Source organism: Phocoena phocoena, chromosome 3 (assembly GCF_963924675.1).
Source record: "Phocoena phocoena chromosome 3, mPhoPho1.1, whole genome shotgun sequence".
Taxonomy (NCBI): domain Eukaryota; kingdom Metazoa; phylum Chordata; class Mammalia; order Artiodactyla; family Phocoenidae; genus Phocoena; species Phocoena phocoena.
The window spans coordinates 109,463,819-109,481,563 of record NC_089221.1 but is presented as its reverse complement, the minus strand read 5'-3'; the positions used below and the strand labels follow the sequence as shown (position 1 = coordinate 109,481,563).

Genomic DNA, 17,745 nt, shown 5'->3' with positions numbered 1-17,745 from the left:
AATGATTGGTAAAGTAAAATAATAGGTTATTATTTAGAACTTAAAATAGATTATTTGGTCTGACTTTGGCCATCCACATATTTGTATAGCAACCATTTAAGTTTTATTCTTTTAAAAAATGAGACAAATGTAAAATTATCATCTGTAACCATCATTCTTAGCAAAGAAGACAGTGTGACTTAAGTGCAGCATTCCGATTTTAAACAAAACATTCTAGCTTGCATCATTAACAGACTGATGCTATTTTGATGGTTGTTACTGAGATTATACCCAACCACCCTTCACCCGGGAGGGATCTGTCAGCTATCTGTGCAGGGGAGGTTTGGCTCTAGCCCATTCACTGATTTCTGGCCTATTCTGGCTGCAAACGAAACCCTGTCCAAGCAGCCACCCAGGCTGCAGCTTACTGCCTCTTCCTCATTTCTGACCCCACTTCCCAGCAGCTTCCCAGGAACTTCAGCCACAGGCTGCAATCCTTGTTCTACCAATGTGCCCTCCGCCTCACAAGACACTTCCCCACCCTGCTGCTGTGTTAAACTAACCATCCGAGATTTTTCCACAGAAGAAGGTTATCATCAGACCCGAGTGTTCCGTGGCTCCTTAGATACTGTGATCAACTGAGAGGGGCCACGGGCACAGCTGGCTTACTGTCCTAATACCATCTCTGCGTATCCCCATTTTCTTCCAACAGAATACGTCTCCTGAAAATGCCATCTGCATCAAAACTAAGGCAAGTTACAAAGTTGTTGGATTAGGTTAGGTTGCCTCTGAACATAGTATTTTAAGTCTCCAGCTACCGAAATGTTGCTATGCTCTTGATAAATCCTAAAAACTTATCCAGATAGACACAGGTGACAGCTCCTCAGGATTAGAACATGATTTTCTACAAAGCCACAGAAGTGGAGAGTTCATACATTAATTTTAGAAGCCAGTATATATTGTTTTACTGCCCTCTAGCTTTTATTGCCACAGATTAGAATCCCAAAAGCCTGTTGTTTTTATTGCCACAGATTAGAATCCCAAAAGCCTGTTGTTTTCCCTTGAAGTTATGTTTATCCTCAGAGTTGAACAGTGACTCTGGACTATCTCCAGGTTTGCTGGTTTTCCCTTCTAGTGTTCTGTATGGCATATGGAAGACCCTCTCTATCTGAACACGGGTTTTACTATAGCTTAGTAAAGTTTTCTTGTATTATTTCTTTGATATTGCTCCTTGTGTTCTTTTTCGCTATTTCCATAGCTTCTGTTATGTGGACACCTGAATGTGTGTTTGTGTGTCTAAGGGAGGTCGGGGAGAGGAGGGACGGAGGGAGGGAGAGCGTGTGTGTGCCTGTGTGTATGCATGTGTGTGTGTATAATCTTCCTAGTTTCTTCCATTATTTGTTTCCTCTTTATAGTTTCACTGTATTAGAAAATAATGCCACTTGATCCTCTTTAGGAATCCACAACTGTTTTCGTACAGTCCAGAGAGAAAAAAAATTTTTTTAATGATTTAAATTTATTTATTTATTTATGGCTGTGTTGGGTCTTCGTTTCTGTGCGAGGGCCTTCACCAGCTGTGGCAAGCGGGGTCCACTCTTCATCGCAGTGCACGGTCCTCTCACTATCGCGGCCTCTCTCGTTGCGGAGCACAGGCTCCAGACGCGCAGGCTCAGTAATTGTGGCTCACGGGCCCAGTTGCTCCGCGGCATGTGGGATCTTCCCAGACCAGGGCTCGAACCCGTGTGCCCTGCATTGGCAGGCAGATTCTCAACAACTGTGCCACCAGGGAAGCCCCAGAGAGGAAATACTTTAAGCCTGCAGGCCATACAGTCTCTGTCAAAGCTCTGGCTCTGTGATCACAGTGTGTAAGCAGCCACAGACAATGTGAGAACAAATGAGTATAGCTGTGTTCCAGTAAACATTTATGCACGAAAAAGGGTGGCAGGTGACATAATGGCCCATAAGTTCTGGCTTGCTGACCCCAGCTCTAGATCAGTAATTTTTTTTCAGTGGTAGATACATTATTATTTTTCTCCAATTATGATTATGTTTTGGAAGCTCTTTGCTACGCAATATTTTTAATCTCTTTGAGAATTTGTATTACATGTTTTCCTTTTTTCCTATCAAAGACGCCTGACTGAACTAATTATAGGCTGTAACACCCCGGAGTAAAATATTCATTCCTGTACTCCTCCAAATTTAGTTACTTCAGGCCCCTTTCTGAAGGGTTAAGAAATTCAATCGGTCCTTTGGGGCAGTGTCCCATAGGCTTGTATAAAAATTTCAGGTTAAAATGGTGTCAGTAAGCCAAGGAAGGGTCTAGATCCCTTGTCTATGCTCTTCAATTTTCTGTTTCTTAGCACAACACGCCAATTTCCTGCTCTCTTTTCCTTACATGGTGCTACTTAAGGAGGCTCACACAGATTCCCTGCCCCTAACCACAGACTTGTCACCCGCAGCCATCCTTTGATGTGGGAGGCCAAGTGCCACCAATGCAGGATAGTCTCTTCCACCCTGTTTCCCATTTTTTTCTACAGACTCTTGAGTTTGTCTATTTCTACCCACCCCATTCAACATACTTCCCCTTCATACTATTCTCTTCTGAGATGATACAGCACAAATCCCTAAATAAGCCTTGAGAAGCAATGCTACCTTCTCTTTTCTAGGATTAAGGCAGGGAAAAGACGATGTTAACAGTAGTTTTGTGTCTGTTTTCTTCTTGGTAACATACTGTTACATTACCATTAAATTTGTCTTGTTAGAAAACTATGTTTCTCAAAGCACATCCAAGTGCATCTTCACCAGCAGAGGACATGAGTTTTCTTGATACCTGAGTAGGACAAATTGTTGGGGTTTCTTCCACAGTACGCCCCCTGACGTACTGAAGGAGAAGGAGGCTTCCAGGGTCTCGGCACACCCCAGACTGAGCAGAAAAGGCTAGACGTCTATAGATGAAGACAAAGGATGGAGGTTATGTTCCATGGGCTCATGGCGTCTGCCAGACTGAAGACTTCCCCGAAGGCCTTGTGAGGCTAGCCTGCAGGGGCAACAGCTCCCAAGGTACAGATGGTGCCACCTGGCTCAGCCAGAGGGTCCGCTGAAGCAGGTGATGGGCTGGCCTATTTCAGAGAATAAGATCTACTTCCAGATCGTCCCTTGCCCTGTGAACACATAGGACTTCTAACAGTTCTGAATCCACATCATTTCCTCTGGAAGGGTGTGTCTGGGGCTGAGCGGATGGCTACACCTGGCCCATGAATCCACATTAAGGGATTTATTCTAACAGTCGAATTATTGCAAGAAGATGCTGGGAGAGAGGAGTCACCATGGAGCACTCAGGCCACCAGCCATCTCACCCAGAAATGTTTCTTGAAAGATTAATGAATGGATGTGCTTCTAGGTCGATATGCTTCTGAAAGAGGCATATTAATATACACTTATAAGCATAATATGACACTCTGAATAATGAGGGAGGATGTTCAAAAGGAGACAACTAAACTGGTTCAAAAGAGACTACTCTTGGGGCTTCCCTGGTGGCACAGTGGTTGAGAGTCCGCCTGCCGATGCAGGGGACATGGGTTCGTGCCCCGGTCCGGGAAGATCCCACATGCCGCGGAGCGGCTGGGCCCGTGAGCCATGGCCGCTGAGCCTGCGTGTCAGGAGCCTGTGCTCCACAACGGGAGAGGCCACAACAGTGAGAGGCCCACATACCACAAAAAAAAAAAAGAGACTGCTCTCACAGTGAAAAGCAAAGGACAGGAAGACACCGACTTCCTTCTGTCACAGCAATTATGTTAGGTAATTAATTTATAATCTGAAAATAATGACTACTTTTCAACTTTAACTTTACTGAGTTGGGAATGAGACTTTTCCTTTAGTACTGAAAGGGTTCTTCATGCCATCTACTCTAACCTGGATTGTAGGGTTAGAAGTAGAAGTTTTCTGTCTTTCCTTCTTTAAGGCTAGAAGGAGCACAATGTTTAAAGCAGGGGGATAACATGATCAAAATGGTTTTAAAAGGCATAATAGCTACAGATGGAAAGCAGGTTGGAGGGGTCCAAAAGAAAAATTATTAGAGTAATGTTGGTGAAAGGAGATTACTTGCATTCAACTAACAGCAGCATAAATGGAACATGTATAGATTCAAGCTGTGTTCAGTGGGTAAAATCAAAAGCATCTGGTTGTTGAATGGATTTGAGAATTGAGAGGTAACAGTTAAGAAAGATGAACAGATTTCAGATCTGAATAGAGTGTACTCGATATAATGGATTAGATAATACTGGAAGAGGGTCAGTCTTTAGGCAGGAGATGAAAGATTCTGTTTAAGACACACCGAATTTGAGACATCTATGAGACATTCAAGTGAGGTTATCAAGAGGGCAAGTTGTATACACAGATATAGGATTCTGAAAAGGGCTAAACTAGAGATAGGAAATTGAGAGTCACCAGAATAAAGCTGTCCAAGTTAATGAGACTTCCTAGGAAGAAAAGTGCACAGAGGAACTCTATATAAGGTTGGTCAGGAAAATAAGCCATTAAAGCAGGCCAAAAAGGAACAGCCTAAAAGTTAAGAGGAAAGTCAGATGTGACTTCTTCAAAGTGTGAAGGAGGGGTTAGGCAATACTCTGCAAGCTGGTGGGAGGTCGGGTGAAGAGAAACATGTTTCCTGGATTCAGCAACATGAAGTGAGCACCTTGGTGATGCTGTGCCAGCACAGTGACAGGAGCTCCAGACATCAGCGGGGGAGTGAGGGGCATCCAGGAGGCGGGGAAATGGAGAACTCCAACACAGACAAGTGGACAAAGTCTGGCCTCTGAACAGGAGAAGACAGACAGCTGTAGCTCAAGGGAGAAGAGGTAATGAGGACAGATTGAATTTTTTCCCTTAAATATGAGAAAGACTTGACTATGCTTAATTTCTGATGAGGCAAATCAGAAAAGACAGAGACAGAAGGTAAAGAAAAATAAAGATTATCAATATTACAACCCTTCCAGAGAAGGTAGGAGGGATAGGATCCAGACACAGGCTGAGGTGTTCTTTAGACTTCTGTTATAACTTTCTTAATCAAAAACCTGGATTCTAAGTATAATTAAATATTTTAAGATACAAAAACATAATATTTTTCAGACACAAGGTAGACATTTAAAGAACAGCCCACTTTTCTGGTGTGCTATATTGAGAGCACAGGGTACAGACGAGATTTAAATCGTGGGCAAACAAGGGGAATTCCAGAGTCAGGCCTCTGCAGAGAAAAACAGGAAACGGTGCACTCCACTCTGATACATATTAACTGCTGTCAGTAGCACAGTCACAGTTTTTCCTGGAAACATACTTTATTCTTCTTGATTCCTTATAGGGAACTTTACTAAAACTGTCGACCATCTGAATAATTCTTGCCATCCTTAAAATATTAACTGTTATTCTGCATAAGGCCAAAGACTAGAGGTACACAAAAACGAGTAGTTGTATTACAGTGAAGGGGATTAGGGAAAATGCCTCTTCCCATTTAATGTATGTCAATTATGCCTCACTGAAGCTGTTTAAATCTTAGAGTTACATACTAAAAACTTGTTCAATGAAATGTGATATCCAGAATTTGCTTTTAATTATCCAGTGGAGGGGGGCTTAATAGGTGAAACAAGATGGTCCCCCCATCAATAACTACTGAAGCTGGGGACTACACACACGGGCAGGTGGCAGGCCGAGGTGTAAGGGGGTCCTCTTCTTTCCCTAATAAGTTTTTAAAAATAAGTTTTTTAAAAGATATGCTAATTCATTTATTTTCCTCCTAGTCTTACAACTTTACATAAAAACTTATGCACTGTGTACTAGTAAAAATGCTGTGACACAAGTACGAATAAACATTTACTTTCATGTCTGATTTCCATCAGAACGTAATCTTGTCCTCATTCTTTCAGATGCTTTACAATTCTAAAATTCTCTAGCCACTTCCTGTCTTCCTCCCCAAACTATAGAAGATATATGTGAAGTTTTTCAGAAATACACTGCAGAGCTACCTCATCAATATAAGGCTAGCTACAGTATCCATTTAGTTTAAAACTGCTCTTTATATGCTTCATTCATACACTCCCATCACATGTTCCTTCTTTGAAAATAAAAATTACTTGGCAAATATTTATTTTAAAAACCTGGAATGTAAAATTTACAGAAAGGATTATTCTGAGATTATTCTTCCAAAAGACCCCTCTTCTCTGGTTTCACACTCATATCTGGCTACCACCTCCATCCCTCTGCTTCTGTGTATATCGTGTATGGTGGTCTTCTCCAATACATCCTAGGTCCCCTCTCTTTCCTCTCCCATGTCTTCTCCTTATTAACTCTATGCTGATGACTAGTAAGTCTATTTTCTTTTTTCTGGGCATTAGGCTACACATCCAAGTGCTTACCGGACATGTCCATGTGAATGTTGAGAAGATACTCAAATTTCCTATGTCCACAACTGAACATATATAATCTTATTTCTGTAATCTGTTCTCTCTCTTCGTGCCCCAGTTTGGTGAACAACACTTCCACCAGTACTTCAAGCCAGGTGTGAAGACTGTCCCTCACTCCTCCTCCTTCCTCATACTATCACATCACATCAGCATCACATCCTGTGGATTCTACCCTTTCACTCTCTCCATCCCCATGTCATTGCCACAGCCTTACTTGCAGTCCATACCGCCTTCCACCTACATCACTATAGTAGCCTCCGAACTAATTTGCTTCAAACTTTACAACATTCCTTCCCCTCCCAATATTCTTTGCGCTGGATTTAGATAGACCTTTCTAAAGTACAAAACATGCTACTCACCACTTTAAAATCCCTCAACGGCTTTCCAAAACTTGCAGGCTAAATTCAAAATCCCAAAGCCTATGAAATCCTGTTTCTCTCTCTAGCTTTTTTTTTTTTTTTTTGCGGTACGCAGGCCTCTCACTGTTGTGGCCTCTCCCGTTGCGGAGCACAGGCTCCAGACGCACAGGCTCAGCGGCCATGGCTCACGGGCCCAGCCGCTCCGCGGCATGTGGGATCCTCCCGGACCGGAGCACAAACCCGTGTCCCCTGCATCGGCAGGCAGACTCTCAACCACTGCACCACCAGGGAAGCCCTAGCCTCCTCTTTTAATACTTTCTTGCATTCTAAGCTTTCACCTGCTACTTGAAATTCCCTAAATATGCTATGATCTCGCTCTCTCTCACTTCTCTGCCCTTGACCTGAAAGGATCCTTCCTACTGCTCCTTGACTAATTCAGGCCTCATACCCTCTGCTCTGAGGTTAGATGCTCCTCCTCTCTGCTCCCAGAGAACCTTGTGTTTACCTCCACCAAAGTAAAATTTACATCTCGCACCAAACTGAAACTGTCCACTGGATGGTACATGTGCTCCTATATGGAGAGGGCATATAAAATGTTAGCTCACAAGGACCAGCGCCATACAGAGCACAAAGCAATTCATCAACACACGTTTTTTAAATGAATACTTTTATGAATATATAAACATTACAGTCACATTGTTTTTAAGGCTTAACGTTTTAAACATTTTTTGTAGCAATATAAATGTTCCATCTCCCTCACATTTCTACAATATTGATCAAATATAGCTTCTAGGAAAACAGTGATTACTCAATCACTTAAAAGTTGAAACTTCCTCTAAGACTTTCTCTGGGCAGCTTCGTGTGCAAACACATGCCACCGAGGAGCAATTTAAGGCCAGATCCCAGAGGGTAACAGGAGGCCCAAGGTAAAAGCACAGGTGGAACAACCTCAGGTCCTTCTAGAAATGGAGATAAAAGGTAAATAAAGAACAAAATGGTCTGCCATCTGGAGCAGGGGAAAAAAGCTAGGGCTTTCGGGCTACAAGACAGCAATCACTTATGCCAATGTGGACTAAATATTTGAAAGGTTGAAAGAGAGTGATATACTACTGACTTAACTTTGCGACCTGGAGAGAGAAAGCTGAGAGAGTATAACCACATCCCCTACCTATGAATATATCAAATAAACCCACGATTCCCAGACTGTGTCAAGTAGCTGGCAAACATCAAGGGACCCCATGTGGTATTTTCAATTTGAGGGAAACACAATGATACTCAACATGAAGCAGCCTGGGACCTGGGCCCCTTTGCTGCAGTGCTGGCACCTGGACACACCTCTCCTCAAGCAACAGAATACAAAGAAACTGTAGGGGACTAAAAATAACTGCCTGCATGCCCAGTTGGGGCAAATTCCGAACAGAAGATAAAAAGAGACCAAAACACCCAACTGCCACCACTTTTGAAGAGCCCAGAGCAAAAGCAGGGGGTCAGGACTTCCCTGGTGGCACAGCCTGCCAATGCAGGGGACACGGGTTTGATCCCTGGTCCAGGAAGATCCCACATGCTGCAGAGCAACTAAGCCCGTGCGCCACAACTCCTGAGCCTGTGCTCTAGAGCCCATGAGCCACGACTGCTGAGGCCCACTCGCCTGGAGCCCATGCTCTGCAACGGGAGAGGCCACCACAATGAGAAGCCCACGCACCGCAATGAATAGTAGCCCCCACTCGCCACAACTAGAGAAAGCCCGTGTGCAGAAACACAGACCCAATGCAGCCATACATACATACATAAGTTAATTAATTTATAAAAAAGCAGGGGGTCGGGAGCAAAAGCAGGGCACTGCACATGCCCCCTGCACACACCACCACAAAGGGGTGGGCAAACCACCTAAGCCAGCCCTCTAGCCCGACTCCTACCTTCATCCCATATAAGGAACAAGCCTGCCCTGCCTCAAGGAGTGAGCAAGCAAGGGTACCTGTTGTTTGTTCCCCCTCACCTCCCCACTATAGCAGGGGTTCCAATAAAGCCTTGCCTGAATTTCTTGTCTGGCTTCTGGTCAACTTCTATTGATTAAGAAGGCCAAGAACCCTGGTCGGTAACAAACATACGTACAATACTGTGTGAACTAACTCAAGATAATTCAAAATTTCAAACTTAGAGAACACACTCTTTTCAACAACACATCTTTGCAAAGCACAGTTTTTCAGTGCCTGCTGTGTAAAAAGCCCAAGTATTGTACAAAAGTCAGTACAGAACTGGAAAAGAGGCTGGTGGTGCTCAGTCTGATCCTACAGTTTGAGGAGTTGTGTAAAGCCTAATAGGCACACATATCCCATAGGTAATCAAGGTTATTTGGGAAAGAAAGAAAAATTTATTTTTTCTTTCTATATATGTGTATTATTTTTTCAAATGGTGACTCAGTTTTTAGAACATAAGTACTAAGTTGTTTAGACCAAACTAGTTAATAAATAAATCCATAAAGCATTTCTCTTGGCCTGGGAACACCATGAAAAAAATTACTGAAGTGTTAAGGGCAACAAACACAGAAGTTTGGGAGCCTCTGAAATAAGCTAACTTTTTGAAATATTGAGAGTATAACTAGGCACTGGGCATTTCTTAAAAAAACAGTAACTTTTTATACTATTCTACTGACAGTGTTCCCCTAAGTACATGAGCTGCTTTCAAACTACATCCTATTATCCATCCAGTTCATACAACAGTGGGGAAAAAATGACTAACAAAAGCTAAAATAACATAAAAATAGACTTGATTTTTTTTATAGTAAAGGAAAAGGATTTTCCTAGTGAGTCTTACACAAAAAATGAAAGCAATAGTTACGGCTGCAATGTCAACAAACTACGTGAAATGCCCTCACCCAAACCCATTCCCACGTGGCACTGCCTATTCATCCCTTAAGACTCAGCTCAAACATAACCTTCTGAGTTGAGGCTGCTGGGTATTCCTTGGTTTAAGTATTTAGAGCACAAGGCTCATTATTTCAATTATAACACTTAAAAATACTGTATTATAATTTATCTGCCCACAGTTTGATTTTCCTACCGTGCTAAGAGTTCTTCTATGACCACAGCTGTGCCTGATACACTGGAAAATAAATGGCTGCTGAATGAATAAAAGGATTTTAAAGAAACAATGTCAGCTCAGTTCTCTAAAAACTGTTTGTCTTATCCAATATTATGACCAAATATTTCTCAAGGACCTATTACATATGAAGATGTTAAAAAAAAAAAAAAAAGGGCTTCCCTGGTGGCGCAGTGGTTGAGAGTCCGCCTGCCGATGCAGGGGACGCGGGTTCGTGCCCCGGTCCGGGAGGATCCCACATGCCGCGGAGCGGCTGGGCCCGTGAGCCATGGCCGCTGAGCCTGCGCGTCCGGAGCCTGTCCTCCGCAACGGGAGAGGCCACAACAGTGAGAGGCCCGCGTAACGCATAAAAAAAAAAAAAAAAAAAAAAAAAATATATATATATATAGTCAGTTCTAGTGGATTTCATAGTTCTGCAAAAAAAAAATTACTTACCTGTTTTATTTTTCTGCTTTACAGTAATGCTATCTACCATAGAGTAGTTCTACTGTCATCACTGTTCTAGCTTTTATACGGGGTGACACCTCAAGAGCAAGCTTTACTGTGTATCAGAATCACTGCAGGGGTTTGTTAGAACACAGGCTGCTGACCTTGCAGAATTTCAAATCCACCAGGTTTGGGGCAGGTCCAGGAACGTTCATGGCTAACAGGACACCAGCTCAATGGTTTAGAAACACTGGTGCTGAAGATTTACAGCTAAATATTTTAAAACAATGCGTAATTCTTAAGAGTCTTACTACATGCCAGGCATATTTCCAATCACTTTAAATACAGGAACGCATTTGATAATACCTTGAAAAGCAGTGTGTGATATTTTAATATTCCCTTCAAATCCAAGAAACTCTGGCAAACTCTCACTTGGAATCTCTTGACTATTGCTCACGTTCCTACCTTATATTCACATTTGTTAATCTCTTGAACTCCCTGAATAATATTTTACAATTTTTGTGTGTGTTTTTAAATTATTTAGAGAGCCATTAGGCTGAATGGTTTTTCTCATTAAGAACAAACAACTCTACAAACAAGCCACCAAAGAATGTTTTTTAATCAATAGTGTTCATCAAAAAGAAGAGCCTATTCACTGTAGCAAACAAAGAAATACTTCTCAACCAGCTATCACCCCAGAGCTCGGTGCACAGACAGTAGTCAGACATGCCTATCTCCCCTAGTCTTTCCCTGGAAGAGGTCTATTTGCATATTTTAAAAGCTACTACCTGAGGGTCAAGCTTCTAATTTAGCACACACACAGAGATAAACTAAGATACTGCCCAGAAAGGAGGCCACTGGGCACCATCTCCACGTTTTTCCTCTTGCCCATTCCAGGTTACCCAGAGTACTGCTTTTGCAGCTGCCTCCCAGGGGTGACACTTTTTGATTGCCTGGCTTTGGTGGCCAGCAGGGCTTCAGGTCACAGGTCCCACAGCACAAAAATAATCAACCAGTTCTTAACTAGCTATCCCCCCAACGGCTCAGTGCAGAGGGATCAGACAGAAATACCTAGCTCCCAGAATTTCCGTGAAAGGGGTCTACTTGTATAGTTTGAAAGATGCTGCCTGAGGGTCTGACTTCCAGTCAGCCTGCATCTAGGTGCTGACTGAGATCCTCCCCTTTGGACACTGATAGGTTTAGGCACACCCTCAACGACAAAGAGGTGGCTTTGGACAATCACAAGGTCTGAGAGACAACCAAGACCTTGGGCCAGGCTGAATGATAAGGTTCAACTCCTACACATGACCAGTACGTCACACCTGGCAGAGGTGGCTGTTTTATATAATGCACAGAAACCAGCACAGAGAGCCCAGGAAAATGAAGAAACAGAGGAACATGTTCCAAACAAAAGAACAAAATAAAACTCCAAAAATAGACCTTAATAAAATGGAGGACAGATCATATGTTAAGCTACAGTTTAAGTCTTAATAAATTTAAAAAGACTGAGGTCATATCAAGCATCTTTTCTGACCACAACAGTATGAAATGAGAAATCAATTACAAGAAAAAAAAGTGGAAAACTCACTTTAAAAACATACTACTAAATAACCAATAGGTAACAGAAGAAATTACAAGGGAAATCAAAAAACATTTTGAGAAAAGTAAAAATGGATATATTACATACCAATCTTATGGGATGCAGCAAAGGCAGTACTAAGAGGGAAGTTCATAGCAATAACCAACTATGTTAACAACAACAAAGAGCTCAAATAAATAATGTAACTTTGTACCTCAAGGAATTAGAAAAAGAGCAAACTAAACCCAAAGTTAGTAGAAGGAAGAAAATAACAAAGATCCAAGTGGAAATAAATGAAAAACAAACTAAAAGACAATAGAAAAGATTAACAAAACAGAGAACTACTTTTTTAAAAGATAAAATAGAAAAACCTTTAGACTTACAAAAAAAAGAGAATTCAAATTAAATTAGAAAAGAGGAGACATTACAACTGATGCTACAGAAATACAAAGAATCATAAAGACTACTATGAACAATTACATGCCAAAAAACTGGACAACCTAGAAGAAACAGATAACTTCCTAGAAACATACAAACCTACCAAGACTAAACCATGAAGAAACAGAAAATCTAAACAGACCAATAACAAGTAAGGAGACTGAATCAGTGATCAAAAACCTCTCAACAAACTATAGGACCACATGGCTTCACTGGTGAATTCTACCAAACATTTAAGAAGAATTAATACCAATCCTTCTCACATTCTTCCAAAACAATCAGAGAGTACACTTCCAAATTCATTTTACGAGGCCAGCATAACCCTGATACCAGAACCATACAAGGTCAGTAAAGAAATTACAGGCCAATAATCCTGATGAACAAAGATGCAAAAATTCTCAAGAAAATCTTAAGAAATTGAATTCAACAGCACAATGAAAGGATCATACACCATGATCAAGTGGGATTTATTACAGAGATAGAAGGATGGTATACCACATTAACAAAATGAAGGATAAAAGTCACATGATCTCAAAGAAGCAGAAAGAGCATTTGGCAAAATTCAACATCCTCAATAAAGTGGGTATAGGGAGATCATACCTCAACATAAAAAAGACTGCACAGATATGTCTCATTTCATTGCACTTTGCTTTATTGTACCCCACAGATACTGAGTTTTTTTACAAATTGAAGGTTTGTGGCAACTGTGCATTGAGCACATCCACTGGCACCATTTTGCCAACAATATTTGCTCACTTTGTTTCTGTATCATATTTTGGTAATTCTCACAATATTTCATTTTTTCACTATTATCATACTTGTTATGGTGATCTTTGATATGACTATTGCAAAAACATCATGACTTGCTGAAGGCTCAGATGATGGCTAGCATTTTTTATCAGTAAAACATTTTTTAATTAAGATACGTATTTTTCCTTAGACATAATGCTATTGCACACTTAACAGACTACAGTATAATATTAATATACTTTTATATATATTGGGAAACCATAAAATTCACTTGACTCTCTACTGCAATATTTGCTTTAGTGTGGTGGTCTGTAACTTGACCCACAATATCTCCAAGGTATGCCTGTATATAACAAGTCCACAGCTAACATGAACTCAATTGTGATAAGCTGAAAGCTTTTCCCCTAAGATCAGAAACAAGACAAACATGGCCACTCTCACCACTTTTTTTCCATATATTGAAAATCCTAGCCAGAGCAATCAGGCAAGAAAAAAAAAAAAAAGGCATCCAAACTGGAAAGGAAAAAGTAAAATGGTCTTTATTTGCAGATGACATGATACTACATATAGAAAATCCTAAAGACTCCACCAAAAAACTGTTAGAACTAATAAGCAAATTGAAATTCAAGAATGAAATTGAATGGTGGAATGGAACAATGGAAAAGATCGTCTCTTCAATAAATGGTGTTGGGAAAACTGAATAGCCACATGCAAAAGAATGCAACTGGACCAAAATCTTACACCATACCCAAAATCAATTCAAAATGGATTAAAGACTTGAATGCAAGACTTGAAGCCATAAAACTCTAGAAGAAAACACAGGGATAAGCTCCTTGATATCACTCTTCGCAATGATTTTTTGGATTTGATACCAAAAGCAAAGGCAAAGCAAAAATCAGTAAGTTGGACTACATGAAATTAAAATTTTTTGCACAGCAAAGAAAACTAATGCAGTGAAAAGGCAACCTACAGCTACAGAATGGGAGAAAATATTTGCAAATAATATATGTGATGAGTTAATATCCAAAATATATAAAGAACTTATACAACTCAGTAGTTAAAAGCAAAAACAAAACGAACCCAGTTAAAAATGGGCACAACTGAATATTTTCCCAAAGATGACATACGGATGACCAACAAGTACATGAAAAGATACTCGATATCACTAATTAGCAGAGAAATGTAAAACAAAACCAAAATGAGATACCACCTCAGACCTGTTAGAATGGCTATTATCAAAAAGACAAAAGATAGCAAATGTTGGTGAGAATTGTGGAGAAAAGGAAACCCTTGTGCACTGCTGGTAGGAATATAAATTGGTGCAGTTTTTATGAAAAACAGTACAGAGGTCTCTCAAAAAATTAAAAACAGAACTACCATATGATCTAGCAATTCCTCTTCTGGGTATACAGTCGAAGGAAATGAAATTGCTATCTCAGAGAAACATGCATCTTCCTGTTCTTGCAGCACATTTACGATAGCCAAGACATGGAAACCACCTGAGTGTCCATCAATGGCTGGATAATGAAAATGTGATGTGTGTGTCCACATAACTATATATAGACAGATATATGCTTATACGGATAGATATGTGTGTATCTATATATACACAATGGAATTTCATTCAGCCATAAAAAAAAGATGGAAATACTGCCATCCGTGACAACACTGAGGGCATTATGCTAAGTGAAATAAGTTAGAAAGAGAAGATAAATACTATACCACCTCACTTTTGTCTGAAATCTGAAAAAACCTAACTCACAGAAACAGAGAACAGACTAGTGGCAGCCAGAGGCAGGGGGTGAGGCATAGGGGGTGGAGGTGGTAGAAATGGGTAAAGGGGATCAAAAGGTACATACTTCCAATTATACGATAAGTAAGTTCTGGGGATATAAGGTACAGCACGGTGACTACAGTTAGCAATACTGTCGTGTATATTTGATTATTGCCAAGAGTAAATCTTAAAAGTTGTCATGAGAAGAAAAAAATTTTTTAACCATATGAGGTGATAAGTTAACTAAACTTACTGTGGTAAGCATTTCACAGTATATTCATTTATCAGATCATTATGTTGTACTCCTTAAACTAACACAATGCTATATGTTAACTGTATCTCAATAAAACTGAGGTGGGAGGGAAAACCTACTCCTACTTATAGAATGGAGGTAGTGAAATAAATTTCAGGTCCATCATTCCCTCATATGATCTACTTCTCACCATTTTCATTCCTTACCTCTGGGCTCTACCAAGATTTCTATTCAATATAACAAATCACAAGTGTGAGTCATGGTTTTATTCCAATAATGACTGGATAAATCCTAAGCATACCAGGATGATTACAAAGAGGTCATATCTATTTACAGATATCAGTGATGATTTGAGCTACTAAATTCACTATCTCCTATCTGTGTCCATGAACTCCTTTACTGTTGAGTCTGACCAACTTTGGAGGTAATATTATATAAATTACATTATCTTATACTCTACAAATAGTAAGCAAAACATTAATAGAGCAACAAAACTTTAAAAAAACCATTACACATAATAAGGTAACTGTGGGAAAAAGATATTATTACCATGACTTTATACAAAAATGATTCACAGAGGATTTTATGACCTGTTAATATTTAATGAGTTATGATACAGTGCTCAAAATGATACACAGCACTTATAATTTGGGGGGTAGGATGAAAACCATATGAATAAACTGCATAATACAGGAGGCCTCTACCTTTTGCTCATTATCTTTATACAAAGTTTACTTACTATGGCACAAAAGTCAAAAGATAACTGAAGCTAACTGCTTATAGACTCTAGCTTCACTGGAATTCTGCTAAAGGTGTATATAACTAGCATTAAGTCTTTAGCCTCCTTTCATTTTTTTCACTTTAGTTATTCTATCAATGTTTACTTCAGCATTTGCTAAAGAGATTCAAGTTTCTGACATTCAAAACTTATCATTTCCCAAAAGGTAAAGCTGTTTGTGTAATTCACATATCCTTAGTTTTCAATTTATTTTTACTGATTTGGATTAACTTTTTTTTTAACACCTAAACAGTAGCTTAGGATATCTAGACCGACAACAAGTAATCTTTTTAAATTGTTCTTAAAGGATTTGAAACAGCTTTATATAACATTACCAGAGTAGTTAATAGATATTCAGGCTAAGTGACATTTTATTTCTATCCTTCTGTATAAATAGGCATATATCTTTATTGTGGACATACACCATTTCTTTCTACATACGTTGTTCTAGAAGTAGCAACCCACTTCCTTTCCTTTGGGGAAATCACCGCTTCCTGACCCCAACCATATGATTTTGATAGGTTGCCAACCACAGTAGTCGACAACCCTGACCACGGGGTGTGCACATGACACAAACTGGGCCCAGAATCCTTCCCTGGGAAGGACTAAGGGAGATGTCCTTTCTTCCTCATGGTGGTTAAACTGAGATGATGAACCTGGAGCTGAGGTCAATCATGGAAAAAACACCCACCTCTAGTCAGAAAGTGCAAAGAATCAAGAAAGAGACAGAGTTGAGAATCTTAACAGTGTCCCAGGTCCTGGATACAGATGTTTAAGAAGCCAGATCCAGCTTTCCCATGGGTAGTAATATGAGCTGATAATACCATCTATGGAAGTCTGGTTTCTAAGATCTTAACTAAAAATCGATGATTAATATGTCAAGATTAATATTAATCCTTGATTAGTAAGACAAATGGAAGAGAAACAAGGAGTAGACTGCAAAGATTAAGAAAAAAAAATCTGCCCTTCAATAACTGAGTAGCCTATTTTGGATTCCAAATTCTCATATTTAGGTCAAACTTCAGAAAATAATAAACGTTTTCAGTATGCCAACTTGTACTGTATGAAGATACACTCTGGGAACAATAAGTGATAATTCTACTTCTCTGGTTTCTAGAGTGTGGTGCACTCACTGGAACGCCAGCAGTGGCCCTCAGGTTAAAAGGCTTATATAAGGAGGCAATTCTATAAAAGATGAGAGCCACATCACCACAGAGAAATCCAAACACCCAAGTAGAGTTACAAGCAGGGACTTCAATCTAAGTCAAAGTACAGAAAGGCAAGGCATTTCATACTGGAAATATTTATAAATAGGTTGGTTGCTGGTAACACACTTAAAATTCAATCCTACTGTCTTTACTTTGCCCTTTAGAGTTTAGTAGGTAAGTAGCCTTTTCCCACTTAGTGTAAGTTTCAAAGTTGGTAACAGATAAGAAATTCACAGGAGGCCCCAACATTTGTTTTTTATAAGGAATCTCTAAGCAAGTTTATAATGATCTTTTCAAAGGCAAAATTGCTAAATGCAGAACTGAAGGAACTAGACGTTCTCCTCTCTCAGTGAGAAACCTGAAGCGAACACAGGGATTTCCTTTTCTCTTTCTATTTAAGGTTAGTATGTTGTTTAAGTCACACATTGCAAGTATGAAAACTGAAATACAAAATAGGCTTAAAACTAACAACCTGAAATGGCTTCTCTAAGTACTAATGATATATTTTTCAATGCTTTTGCACATTAAACCCTTTACACTAGAGATTTCTGCTACCACACGGCCACTTGAGATTGTTTCTGTACCCTGTATATACATGCATATGTGTGTGTATAGTAGAGCTAACTTCAGGAAATCACTGTATACTG

The 17,745-nt window shown here is 40.0% G+C and overlaps 1 protein-coding gene across 1 annotated transcript in view; it reads right to left on the bottom strand.

Annotated features, from left to right (window-relative positions):
• The window catches only part of CDC42SE2 (CDC42 small effector 2), a 45,364-nt gene that overhangs the window by 18,367 nt on the left and 9,252 nt on the right, over positions 1–17,745 (bottom strand). The window lies entirely within an intron of this gene.